Source organism: Tasmannia lanceolata, unplaced genomic scaffold (assembly GCF_043159265.1).
Source record: "Tasmannia lanceolata isolate RefF3 unplaced genomic scaffold, GAP_Taslan_0.1 ptg000006l, whole genome shotgun sequence".
NCBI lineage: Eukaryota > Viridiplantae > Streptophyta > Magnoliopsida > Canellales > Winteraceae > Tasmannia > Tasmannia lanceolata.
In genome coordinates, this window is record NW_027518683.1 from 19,597,598 (window position 1) to 19,611,031 (window position 13,434).

The window sequence follows — 13,434 nt, forward strand, 5'->3', positions numbered from 1 at the left end:
TTCACTTTTCTCTGAATGTTACTGCAGTGGTTCTGGCCTATGCCACAAATATCGTTCTCGGGAATTTCTCGGCAAGGGAAAATCTCAGGATATTTTATTTTTTTATTTTTCTAGGTTTATATCGGGAAAAAACGGTAAAAATAAATTAATGTACAAATATGTACACTTTATTAATTCGGAATTAGGGTTAGGTCGAAGGTTTTAGGATGTCTGAGAGATTTTTAGAGTGAATGAGAGGTTCAGGATATTTTTTTAAAGTCAACTCCCCAATTTATCACGATAATTCACGATAAAATCGTGAGAAATTCAATTTCAAAATTCTCCCTCGTGCGAAAATGTATTTTTATCATTTAATCAAAATATCATGATTTTCTCATGAGAAAATCAATTTCTCGCTGATATTTGTGACATAGGTTCTGGCTTCAAATAAGTGGATAGCATAATTTGTCTCAAATTTATTTAATAAACATTGATTTTTGTCTTTCAAAACTACTACAGGTACCATCTTTCACTTGTCCATGTTGCTTATTGGCTTCCATTCTTCTGGGTCACAAAGGAATTCTCATCATTTTCTGGCCTTTGTTCTACTGCAATTCTCCGTTCTACCAATGGTGCCTTGGCAGTGATTTGCAGTGTTCTTGTTTATGATATATTTATTCACTTGAGGCCAGCGTTGATGAAAGAAGAGCGACTCTATATACATTAGTTCTAGCACTTTACCCCATTCATTGGTTCTTCACATTTCTGTACTACACAGATGTAGCATCACTAACAGCAGTTCTTGCTATGTATCTCGCTTGCCTGAAGAGGCATTATTGGTTCAGTGCACTTGTAAGTGGAGAAGCTAAAATTTTCTTTGGTTTTTGTGAAGGCATTGCATATAACTATGGTTTTCTTTTAATTTTCCACTATTTAATAATTATTTATATAATATTATTGATTTCGCTATAGCATATGTCTTATGTTAATGCCTTCTAAAATATTTGTAAATAAAATGATTGGCCGTGGCTTCTTGTCATAAGCTATGATTTGGTTGACACTTTGAATTTATCGCTGACACACGTGTTGTGTCGTGTCCATACGTGTCGACACCAAGGTTTTAAATCTCGGTTTCGGTTATCAGCGAAACCGAAACGTTTCAGTTTCGGTATGAAATTTTGGACGAAATCTTGTAAAAATTTCACCGAAATTTCACTGATATTTCCGAAACGTTTCACCAAAATTTCCAAAATGTTTCACCGAAATTTTGTACTTTTCCGAAACTATGTGCATTTCGTTTCGTTTTCTGCCGAAACCGAAATGTTTCGGAAACGTTTCAGCCGAAATTTAAAACCATGGTCGACACTCTTTTAGACACTTTTAAGTTTACTGCTAGAAGTGTCAGTAACTTTATATGTGTATGAGTGTGACACTATTTTTAGATTTTTAGGGGTTCCCATGTTAGATACCTCATATTCGTGTCGAAACTCGGCAAACGAATCCGTGTCCACAAATCATGATTATATTTACTTTCTATTTTAGGCGTGTCTCCGTTTCTAAATTTTGGGAGTTCGCCGTGTCCGACACTCCTTGTCATTGTCGACACGTGACAGTCGTGTCTGAGTCCACAAATCATAGGTCATAAGTCATCTCGAATCATTCTAAATATGCAGAACAAAATAACAAATGGTCAAATATATTCATTAATAATCGAATTATAGAAGATTGACTTTAAGACCACCCTTAGCAGAAGGCTGCGCTACGCACGAGGATTTAAATGTCAGTTTCGGCCACAACCGAAACCGAAAATCTTCAGGTTCAGCTGAAATTTCGGCCGAAATCATGTAAAATTTGGAAAAACAATTTCGGTATTTTACAAGATTTCGGTGAAAATTTCAATTTCGGTGGAAATCTTGTAAATTTCGGTGAAATTTCGGATTTATGTACTTTCAGTGTCGGTTCCGGTTGAAATCCGAAATTTTGGAAATTTCAGTATTTCTGCCGAAATTTAAAATCATGGCTGTGCATTAGTATAGAGAACATGTGTGTAGACAACCGCTACATTGTTTCTGTTTAAGATAACTAGCGGCAACCCAAACAGAGGTTTAGTAAGCAATAGAGTTCTTTAAAGGTGTGGAAAGTGGAAACTATAACTAATTGTTACACTTTTAGATTGTTTAAAACATAGTACCCGGAAGCTCCTTGGGCAGGTGGGAAACTCATTTCCCCTAAAACGTCTTTGGAAAGGTAGGAAAATTGTTTCTCCTAAAAGGTGGGAAACTCGTCTCCGAAATGCATGAGAAACATATAAGAAACTTATATGAAACACGTGAGAAACGTTTGGAAAACCCGTAGAAAATGTATGTGAAATGTGTGGGGAATATGTTTGAAACATACGAAAATCATTTAAAAAACACACACAAATATTGTGAAATAGATATTAAAAAGGAAAACAACAGCATATACTATAATAAAAACTAAAAGTAAGAAGCGATTTGCTAAGCTCCATCACAAAAGGCTTTTCGCGGCTGGTTTGTTGCTCGTCAGACCAGCCACCTCGTGAATGGAGACAAAAGTTGTTGTCTTCATTAACGAGGTGGCTGGTCTGATGTGCGACAGACCAGCTGCGAAAACCCTTTTGAGATGGACGCTAGCAATTCCCAAGTAAGAAATATCCAAATAGAACTTTGAACTTAACAAAATTCAAATCTACAAAACCATATATTTCATGTTTTCCTTGTGTTTCACATGCGTTTTCATTAATGTTTCTGAAACGTTTCTAATGTGTTTCCTAAGACGTTGCTCTTATGCTTTTTTATTGTTTTCCCGTTTATCGTTTCCCCTCTATTTTTTTTGCGTTTCCCGTTTCCGTTTCCCATTTCGCTTCCCGAATCCGTTTCCCATCGTGGGATCTGTGGTTTAAAATAAAATTTTTAGCAAATCCGTATGGAAGCCGTGTGACATTAGTTATTGTCTGGACAATGTACTTATTTTATCACTATCGTTGCTATTAATGCTGAAACAGTTTTTATTAGAATATATTGGAGCAGCATATTTGCCATTACAGAGTTTACTGATGTTCCTCATCCTTTCTACAGCTTGGTGGATTGGCAATACTTATTCGTCAAACAAATGTTGTATGGATGTTGTTTGTTGCCAGCATTGGGGCTATTGATTATACAGCAGTCTTAGATGGAAAAGATCATTGTCCTACTATATCAACTGGGCAAAATGGTGGGTTAACTGATAAAATCGATATGCCAGTTGCTCCAAATTTGAAAAAGCGAAAGGTGACCAACTCTGACAAAGCAGTTGGAGTCTGTGTTTCTGAAAACAGTGCCTCTTCATCAATTCATGCTTCAGGTTTAGTTTTGCATCTTCCTCAAAACTACTTGAGTACCTTACGTGATAATATTCCGATCTATCTGTTATATACCTGATGAATCTTTACATGTGTCGTAGAACTTCATGATATCTGGTAGGATTTATGTAAGAATATTGTCATTGGCATATATTTTTTGTACATATGTGCTTTGTATTGGCTAATGGCCATTTCACTATATTCATACGATTTAAAAAATTGGAAACAACACATCATAGAGATTGATTAGTTTACAAACAGAAAAACTTGCATTCACAAAAATCAACCAATTTGTTCTTATATTTTGTTATATTACTAGTATGTTAGAATTAGAAACTTCAGTAATCATGTAAAAAGCAAAAATCAACCAATTTGTTCTTATATTTTTTATATTACTAGTATGTTAGAATTAGAAACTTCAGTAATCACATAAAAATTTGATATTAATTATAAAAAATGAGGTTCTATTACGTTCATATCTGATCCTTGGTACCAGTATCTTTAAGAAGGGATAAGAGAATCTTCCTTACACAATCCATGTGAACCTGATCCATTTAGTAGTACGCTGGATCTGATGGAGTTAATTCCATGTTATTACTGAAAAAATTATAGTTACTTCCATGGTAAAGATGATTGTTCTAGAAGTTAATTTTGAAGATAAGTTCAATGATTATTCCCCATGAAAACATGTCTAAATGTGTAAACTCGTCCTTATACCCGCTTTATGATAAGGTTAACCACATAATGATAGGGCATACAAACAAGCTGAAGCCAAATCTTGTGCTAATTTTCATATATTAATTGAACTTAATCCCATATTTTCTATTTCAATTTCCAATGCTCGACTCGTTACAGTTATCCGAGGAGCTTGAGGTAGCCCTGATTGATTTTTTTAGCCATGTTGGTTAAATAGTTGAGCTGACCTGTAAACGTATGCCTTCCTGTAAAGCTGAAAACACAGATGTTAATAACCTTTTCTACTTTGTTGGAATATGGACTTGAATAGAATATGATTTATTTTTATAATGTGCACATGGGAAAAATTACTGGTAATTTAGTTTTGTTCCTTGCTTCCCAAAAGTGCAGTTTTATTATTTCAGGAATTCTTGTCTTCAGTATCATCTCAAACTCTAATAATTTTCTTCAAAGTGTACATACTACAGTTTTGTTTTAGAATAAAAAAACACAAAAATACAATTGTAAGCTTGATTTCTAGCCTGGTGGGTTTAATTCTGTGATAAAGTAATGCATTTAGCAAGTAGTGACCGTGACTCAAAAGCCCTTCTGCCATCACAAAAACTGTGGTAGACAAATAGACTGTGATTTTTGCTTTTCAAATTTAAGGGCACACCTTGGAGTTATTGATGGATTCTACCGATTTGATTGGTTCTATTTGAAGGCACAGCTGTTGCAATACTTTCACCGAAGTCTTCTACATGGGGAAACACATCAAAATAATAAATGCGGAAACACAAATGTGCACATACATGTATGATTGATAAACAGTTATATGGTCTTTGACCATTTGTTGTAAAATGAATGACTTTACAATATATTCTAGCCTCATTGTATAGTTATCATGAACATCAAGGCTTCTTTATACTATGTGATAAACCTACATGGCAGGTTTGCTTGGGGAGTTCCTGGACATCTTTTTAAGGCTATGGTGTTTGAAATGGAGAATTTTAGTAGACTTTGCCCCCTTTTTTATTGTATTGTTGGCATTTGTTGCCTTCATCGTATGGAATGGAGGTGTGGTTCTTGGTATGTGCATCTTCGTTCTCTCCATGGCCAATTCTTCATAATTGTGTAATGTATTGAATATTTCATTGAAAATTAAATTTATGAAAGGAATATTTCAAGTTGAACTTCTCATCATATTGCAGGTGCAAGAGAAGCCCATGTTGTTTCTCCACACTTTGCACAAATAATGTACTTTGGCCTTGTTTCACCTGCTGCCATGGCTCCTGTGCATTTTAGTTTAGAACAAGCTGCAGTTTTATGCTGGTCACTCTGGAAGAACAAACTACTTAGTTCATTTCAAGTATTCATGGTTCTTGCTGCAGGATTCATCTCAGTGCATTTTTTCAGGTCAGATGAATTTACATATCCAGTATAATTATTGAACTATTTGTAGTAAGATCTGTAAAATGTTGAAACCTGCCTTTGCTTAAACTAGTAGAAAGCACGCCTAATGCATGACACACACTATGGATGCTTGTTTGTGGCATGTAAACATATGGTTAAAACAGGAAGGCCTTTCTTATGATTATCCAGTGATATAGCCATCCATTGTGGGACCCACTTGTTGAGCAGTTCGGATCTTAGACTTTTTGATCTATGCCCAAAAGTGAGAAGAAAAAAAAACAGTTTTAACTTCCATTTACAAGATAACAACTAGAGGCTTAAGACGTCAGATTAATGCAAGATTTGTACCTTGGCCTATTAGAAAGCACGCCTAATGCATGACACACACTATGGATGCTTGGTTGTGGCATGTTAACATATGGTTAAAACAGGAAGGCCTTTCTTATGATTATCCAGTGATATAGCCATCCATTGCGGGACCCACTTGTTGGGCAGTTAGGATCTTAGACCGTTTGATCTATGCCCAAAAATGAAAGAAAAAAAAGTTTTAACTTCCATTTACAAGATAACAACTAGAGGCTTAAGACGTCAGATTAATGCAAGATTTGTACCTTGGCCCATTCATAGTGGGGCCCACAGAGATGGACAACATGGATTATTGATCCATTGTGCCCTATCACAAGGGTAAAAAGAAGACAATATTGTTTGTGATTGTTAGTTTTATATAGAGTATGGTATGGTGTATGTTATTATTCTGTTCTTCTGTTATGACCCTTATTCATGGTATTTTAGTCTTTGTAATGTAGGTTGTATATGTTAATGTAAGACATAGGAGGTGCTTTCACTCCGTGCAATTTCATCCATATTTCTCTTATCCTTTGTCTCCTCTTGCTTTATCACCTCCATTAACCCTAGATCTTACAAACCATCTTCATGTGTGTGTACATACATTATAATAAGATCCATACATCTCCTTACAGTTTAGAACTGGTCATGGCATATGTATGGTAATGTGTGTTGTGGATATGACCAATGACCGCCACTCTAGTATACTTATACGTTTTATGCATGATCCTAAACACTTGACCATTGCAATTAACCTATAAAATATCTTGATTGCTTTGCCAATTTTAAAGAAATGCAGTTTCTAATATGCCAAAAGATTAAACGTTGATGATAAATGTGTCCCTATTTTAACAATGAACGCCCTCTTATAGTGGTTTTATGATTATTGAACCTTTTTATCTCTTTAGTCATAAAATCACTAAAAGGGGGTGCATTTATCATCTCCCAAAATTAATATGACAAATAACAATACCATTTAAGATAATGTTAAATAACAAAGAGAGAGACAAGAAGACATCCCAACTTTTTTTCCTTTTCTATTAATGACACATTTTTCATATAGTAATTCTTTAGTAGGTAATGTTCTTGGAAAGAGATTGTTTAAACTCACATTCCCTTTTTTTTAATTAGGTGCCATTTCTTAAAGGTTTTTCTTTTTATTTATTTTTTAATTCCCACCATCTTATACTTTTAGGTGTGTTAAATGTCATACTGGTTCTCTGCTTTTATAGTAGTATATGTAATAGCATTCCTTAGTTTTCCTTGGAGCAAATGGTTTTATTTTTTGTTACTTTAACTATTTAGAGTGAATGTTTTACTTTACTCTAGAGCCATATATCTCGAACAAATTAGTAATCAAAGAACTGAGTCAATTCACTACTGGCTATCTGCCCTAGTCTTTGACGTTGACTGGTCAACTTATGGGTTAGGCAATAAAGTGCAAATTGGTTAAAGAAATTAGAAAAAGTCTGATGAAAAAATAAGGAATATTCATGCGAAGCTCAAATAGTATTACAATAGATAGTAAATGCCATACTGTGGTGCTATCTACTATAGTTCCATTGCCCTAAGTACCTATTTTCCATAGTGGGGCCTAATGCCTAGGTGTAGGCTGACTTCTTTTTGGCTACTACCTAGGTTTCTGCGTAGTCATCAGAGCCTAGGTGTGTGTCCAGACCCTAGCCGCTTGGGACTATGGTGGGACTTAGTAAGTGCCATCCATAGAAGGAATATAACTATATAAGCAACTTTCCCTTTAGATCAAAACAACAGTGGATGGGGAAAATGGGGTGTATGAACCCCTAATCCCTATCATTCAGAAAAAAAAAAGAATCCTTAATCCCTAGAAAAACTTCATTTTTCTCCACTTTTACGAGTTGAACTATATTATCCATTATCAAAATATGGTCGTGTGGATGTCGGTAGCCTAGTTTTAGTGGTATAGTTACGTAACACCCCTCGTACCATCATCACCTGAGAGTATGTTAGTGTCCGTTAATTGTTGGAGAGATTGGAAAAAAGGAGCTAGAGCTAGAGGTATGGCTTGTTTCTTATCTCAATCTTATGTTTCATCTCTGCATTTTTCCCTATGTACATAGTTGCCCTGGAGTGGCCTCATACCTAGGCATAGGCTGGCTACATTTTGGCAACTACCTAAGTTTCTCGGTGGTCGCCAGAGCCTTGGTGTGTGTCTAGAGCCTAGCGGCTGCTCTTAGGACTAGGGTGGTCCATAGAAGATATATAAGCTACTTTCCCTTTAGGTAAGGGAAACCAACAATGGATGGGGGAAATGGGGCTTTTGAACCCCTAATCCCTAGAAGAACTTCATTCTTCTCCGTTTTTACGATTTGAACTACATAGGTTATATAGGTTTGTATGCTATGAATATTTACATTACTAGGTTAAGATAGAAATACAAAGTACAAATTAAGCCTCCACATACATTCAATTTAGAGAAGCTACAATGAAACTAAACTTTTCATCCTTCTCTCTCTCTCTCTCTCTCTCACACACACACACACACACACACACACATGTCATATGGGAGTTGATGGTGTACCCTATTCAATAATCAGATGCTGGTCTTCGATCAGAACTGAGTCACCACCCAATGCTGACACAGAAGGCCTCCCTTTCATCTTTCAAACACGCGCAGCCCAAATTTCAACAAACCTGAGAGAAGTGGATCCATTCCACTCGTATCATATTACCCAATGCTTATGCATCACATCAAGCAGCCCATGGGGAATTCAACCTAGAAAGAGCCAAACCAACATCACTCTCGACATGACTCTGAAACCTATTTACTGATCTCGCATGAAAACATCCCAATACTACACTGCATTGTTCGGAGAAGGCTCCTCTAGAACCCAATAGTGAGGAGGAATTTTCCTCCACTCTTGGCTCCGAATTCCTTGCGTGGGGAATCAGGACTTCCGGTCCATAAATGGGCATGCCTAGGCCACCACCCTTCTGAATGTGAACTTCCATGTTTCGATCAACCCTTGGCCAGAGCTTACGTACATCCGCAAAAATGTATTGAGCTGAAGATTTGAAATCTCATTTGCTATAGAACCAATCCTTCTGTGCTCCACAGTAGCCTTCACCACTCATTGATCGCTTTTGGACCTGACCTCAACCCATTTACTGAGGAGTGATCTGTGATATATATATATATATATTAGGAAATGGTTTCTGAGCTCGGGCTCAGATTAAGCTAGAGTTCAGAAACTACATCTCCCATTGTTGTTTGAGTCATCCAACCCATTCATTCTATAGGTTATACTAAGTCTTATGGTTATGGTTAGGATTATGGGTTAGGGCTAGGGTTATGATTTGTGGAGGTTTAAAATGTATGGCTAGAAATTACGATCCTATAGATCGGATAGTTAGGATTATGGTATGGAGCTGGTTTGTTAGGAACCCCCATCTATGTGAGGTACTATAAAATGAATGTGGTGGATGAGTCAAACTACTATGGGAGATGGTCTATTCTAAGCTCTAGCCTAGCCTGAGCTCTAGCTCAGAAACCACTCCCCATATATATATATATATATGAGAAAACGGTTCCTACACATATGTGTAGAGAGTTCTCTACACACTAGCTTAAAATACAGTGGGGCCCACATTGTTTGGGTGATCCAAGCCATCCATTTTAAAAGCCCTCACATAGATAGGGTGTCTACAAAAAATCAGATCCATAGGATCATCCCAACCGTACGATTTGTGGAGGTAAAATGGATGTCTTTAAACCTTCACAAATTAGTCCATTTTTTTGCCTCTACAGTTCGAATGGTTAGGATGATCCTATGGATCTGATTTTTTGTGGACACCCTATCTATGAGAGGGCCTTGAAAATGAATGGTCTGGATCACCCAAATAATGTGGCCCCCACTGTATTTTAAGCTAGTGTGTAGATAACTTATCTACACATGTGTGTAGGAACCGTTCTCTCTCTCTCTCTCTCTATATATATATATATATATATATATATATATATATATATATATATATATAGAGAGAGAGAGAGAGAGAGAGAGAGAGAGAGAGAGAGAGAGAGAGAGAGGAAAGTGTTGGTGAGCTTAAGCTCACCAAACTTATGGTGCGCTTAAGCTCACCAAACTTATGGTGCGCTTAAGCTCCCCAATCACATGGGTCTCACATTTTCTGTGGTGATCCAAACCATTCATTTGCAAGGCCTTATCATAGATAGGGTGTGTACCAAAAATCAGCTCCATAGGATCATCCTAACCCCTCCATTTGTGGAGGACAAAAATGGGCAGATTTGTGGACAAACAATGTCTGTCCATTTTGACCTCAACAAATGGATGGGTTAGGATGATCCTATGGAGCTGATTTTTGGTACACACCCCATCTATGCAAGGGCCTTTCAAATGAATGCTTTGGATCATCCTAACAAAGTAGGCCGCCATGTGATTGGGCGCTTAAGCTCACCAACACTTTCCTCATATATATATATATATATATATATGTGAGGGCGAGGTTTCTGAGCTAGAGCTCTATAAATACCCCATTTCCATGTTGTTTCAGTCATCCAACCCATTCATTCTATAGGACCTCACATAGATAAGGTGTTCCTAACAAACCATCTCCATACCATAATCCTAACCATTCAATCTATAGAAGAACATCTTCTAGCCATCCATTCTAAACCTCCACAAATCATAACACTAACCCATAACCATAACCCTAATCATAATCTACAAAATGAGTGTGTTGGATGAGTCAAACAACTATGGGAGTGGTGGTTTCTGAGCTCTAGCTCAGCCTGAGCTATAGCTCTATAAAATACACCATATCCATGTTGTTTGACTCATCCAACCCATTCATTCTATAGGACCTCACATAGATAAGGTGTTCCTAACAAACCATCTCCATACCTTAATCCTAACCATTCATAACCCTTACCATAAACTGAATGGGTTGGATCAGTCAAACAACAATGGGAATGGTGGTTTCTGAGCTCGAGCTAAGAAACCTTTTCCTATATATATATATATATATATATATATATATATATATATATATATATATATATATATATATGAGAAAAGGGTTTCTGCGCTTGAGCACAAAAACAAGGTTGGGGCCACATTTGGGCGGGGGGGTGGATCCAAAGCATTCATTTGATGGGCCCTTTCATGGACAGGGTGTCCACCCAAAATCAGCTCCGTTGGATCAGCTTAGGGTGTCTATTTGTGGGGTGGAAAAATGGGCAGATTAGTGGACAAACAATATCTGTCCATTTTCACCCCCACAAATGGACACCCTATGGTGATCCAATGAAGCTGATTTTTGGTACACACCCCATCCATGATGGGGCCTTTCAAATGAATGCTTAGGATCACCCCATCAATGTGGGCCCCACCCCTGTTTCCAGCACTCGAGCATAGGAACCCTTTTCTCATATATATATATACACACACACACACACACACTAGTAAAAAACGCCGTGCGATGCACGGGCCGACAAAGAACTGTACGGACCACATCATAAGTTGATCCAAACCGTCCATGTATGGAACACAACATCAATAGGTTGTGCTCATAAAATCATTTCCATAGGCTGATCCTAGCCCTCCAATCTATAGAGGTTTCCATAATTAAAAAAGCATAAAGGAGGGGGGGGGGTAGGATTGAAATTATGTGGCTTTAATGGGTGCCTTTGTTAAAAAGCATAAAGGAAGGGGTAGGATTGAAAATATGTGGGCTGAATGAGAAATTCAAATAATTCTCTCATTTTCTCTTCTGCTATATATATATGAGAAAACGGTTTCTACACACAAGTGTAGATAAGTTATCTACACACTAGCTTAAAATACAGTGGAGGGCATATTGTCTGGGTGATCCAAACCATTCATTTGATTGGCCCTCACATAGATAGGGTGTCCACAAAAACTCAGCTCCATAGGATCATCCCAACCCTACGATTTGTGGAGGTAAAATAGACGTGTAGTTTCTTCACAAATCTGTCCATTTTTTCCTCCACGGTTCGAAAGGTTAGGATGATCCTATGAAGCTGATTTTTTGGGCACACCCTATCTATGTGAGGGCCCATCAAATGAATGCTTTGGATCACCCAAACAATGTGGGCCCTCACTGTATAGATAACTTAAGTAAAGGGTTCCTGCGTTTGAGCACAGATAGCTTATCTGCGCTCGAGTGCAGGAAACAAGGGTGGGGCCACATTGTTGGGGTGATCCTAAGCATTCATTTAAAAGGTCCCATCATGGATGGGGTGTGTACCAAAAATCAGCTTCATTGGATCATCATAGGTGGCCCATTTGTGGGGGTGAAAATGGACAGATACTGTTTGTCCACTAATCTGCCCATTTTTTCACCTCACAAATGGACACCCTAAGATGATCCTATGGAGCTGATTTTTGGTGGACACCCTATCCATGAAAGGGCCTTCCAAATGAATGCTTTGGATCCCCCCAACAATGTGAGCCCACCCCTGTAGAGATGATTTCTTAGGGACACCCTATCTATGCTAGGTCATATAGAATCAATATGTAACATAACCCAAACAACATAGCTACCTACGCTATTTATATGAACTTGCTCAGATAAGCTATCCGAGGTACCGCTCAGAAACCTTTATATATATATATATATATATATATATATATATAGAGAGAGAGAGAGAGAGAGAGAGAGAGAGAGAGAGAGAGAGAGAAGTGTAGCTACACATACGTGTAGCTAACTTAGCTACACCAACGGCTTAAAATACAGTGGGCCCCACATTGTTTGGGTGATGCAAACCATTCATTTGATGGGCCCTCATATCGATAGGGTGTACCAAAAAAATCAGCTCTATAGGATCATCCCAACCCTACGATTTGTGGAGGCAAAAATGGACGCGTAAAAACCTTCACAAATCTGTCCATTTTTGCCTCCACAGTTTGAAGGGTGGGGATGATCCTATGGAGCTGATTTTTTGGGCACACCCTATCAATGTGAGGGTCTATCAAATGAATGGTTTGGATCACCCAAACAATGTGGGCCCACTGTATTTTAAGCCGTTGGTGTAGCTAAGTTAGCTACACGTATGTGTAGCTTCACTTAACTCATATATATATATATATATATATATATATATATATATATATATATATATATATATGAGGAAAATGATTGTAAGCTTGAGCACACCGAGCTTAGGTGAGCTTGAGGGCCTAAAACTCATGTGGGCCCGCATTATTAGGATGATCCAAAGCATTCATTTGAAAGGCCCTTACATAGATAGGGTGTGTACAAAAAATCAGCTCCATAGGATCATCCTAACCCATCCAAAAGTGGAGGGCAAAATGGACAGACACCGTTTGCCACAAATCTGCCCATTTTTTCCTTCCGCTTTTGGAGGGGTTAGGATGGTCCATTGGAGCTGATTTTTGTACACACCCTATCTATGTAAGGGCCTTTCAAATGAATGCTTTGGATCATCTTAACAATGCGGGCCCACATGAGTTTTGGGCCCTCAAGCTCACCTAAGCTTGGTGTGCTCAAGCTTACAATCATTTTCCTCTCTCTCTCTCTCTCTCTATATATATATATATATATATATATATATATATATAGAGAGAGAGAGAGAGAGAGAGAGAGAGAGAAGGGTTCCTGTGCTCGAGGCGGATAGCTTA

General features: G+C 37.6%; 1 pseudogene across 1 annotated transcript in view; it reads left to right on the forward strand.

Annotated features, from left to right (window-relative positions):
• LOC143880028 (dol-P-Glc:Glc(2)Man(9)GlcNAc(2)-PP-Dol alpha-1,2-glucosyltransferase-like) overlaps positions 1 to 13,434 on the forward strand; it is a 31,896-nt pseudogene that overhangs the window by 6,659 nt on the left and 11,803 nt on the right. Inside the window, exons 3-6 of the transcript XR_013251476.1 lie at positions 499 to 831; positions 3,078 to 3,342; positions 4,967 to 5,104; positions 5,227 to 5,431. The product of XR_013251476.1 is annotated as a dol-P-Glc:Glc(2)Man(9)GlcNAc(2)-PP-Dol alpha-1,2-glucosyltransferase-like (transcript). The remainder of the gene's footprint in view (positions 1 to 498; positions 832 to 3,077; positions 3,343 to 4,966; positions 5,105 to 5,226; positions 5,432 to 13,434) is intronic.